We start from the raw sequence: 1,166 nt of genomic DNA on the forward strand, positions 1-1,166 counted from the left end.
GTGTGTATTTGTGTGTGTGTGTGTGTGTGCGTGAGTATGTATATGTGAGTGAACCCAATATTGATAACCTTTTCTATCTAAAAAGTCATCATCATTTCTCTGTTCAAATTTCTTTGATAAATGTATGTATGTATGTATGTATGTAATGTATGTATGAATGTATGTATGTATGTAATGTATGTATGTATGTGTGTGTGTGTGTGTGTGTGTATGTATGTATGTATGTATGTGTGTGTGTATGTGTGTATGAATTGTATGTGTGTATGTAGGTAGGTAGGTATGTAAGCGTTTCTATCTAATTTTGTATGTATGTTTTCATCTCATAAATATTTATTGCTCTATTTTTTCATTTCGCTCTCCCGATCTGAAAACTAAAGTTACTCATTTATTTTTCTCCGCAACTCAACAATAAAAACTAATTGGAAAAATTTTCTTTTTCGCGAAAATTTTTTGTCCAATTTCTTATTTTTACTCTCACCTTCTTTCTCTCTCTTTCTCTGATTACTCTCTCTTTCTTTCTCTCTCTCTCTTTCTCTCTCTCTCTTTCATTTATACGGTTATCTCCACACTTTTCCCTATCTTGTTTTATAAATCTATCTCTATTCCTCTCTTTCATACTATTTATTTCGCATTATTTTTTCTTCTCTCATTTCCAATTCTTCATTCAGCCATTCATTCATTCGTTCGTTCATACATTCATTCATTCATTCATTCATTCATTCACATCGATCATATTTTTTTAGTGAATTTTGATGGGAAAATTATTAACGGTAATTATTTCATACGCAAAAACAGTTTGCAACACCAGAAAAACTAATTGATCGATTGGGCTTCGATTAAGAAGTTAGTGAAGAGAGAGAAAGAGAGAGAGAAAGAGAAAGATAAACAGAAAGAGAGAGAGAGAGAGAGAGAAAGAGGAGAATAGAAAAAAACAGTGTAACTTCCTCCTCACTGCTGTTTCAATACTCTGTTTAATTAATATTATTTTTTTTTCATGATGGATTTTTTTGTTGTTTTTATTGTTCTAAACCAGGGTAGTTGATTTCTATTAGTTGCAGTTATTATAAAAGTAGTAGTAGTAGTAGTAGTAGTAGTAGTAGTAGTAGTAGTAGTAGTAGTAGTAGTAGTAGTAGTAGTATTAGTAGTAGTAGTAGCAGCAGTAGTAG

The sequence above is a fragment of the Helobdella robusta genome (assembly GCF_000326865.2).
Source record: "Helobdella robusta unplaced genomic scaffold HELROscaffold_14, whole genome shotgun sequence".
Classification (NCBI taxonomy): Eukaryota; Metazoa; Annelida; class Clitellata; order Rhynchobdellida; family Glossiphoniidae; genus Helobdella; species Helobdella robusta.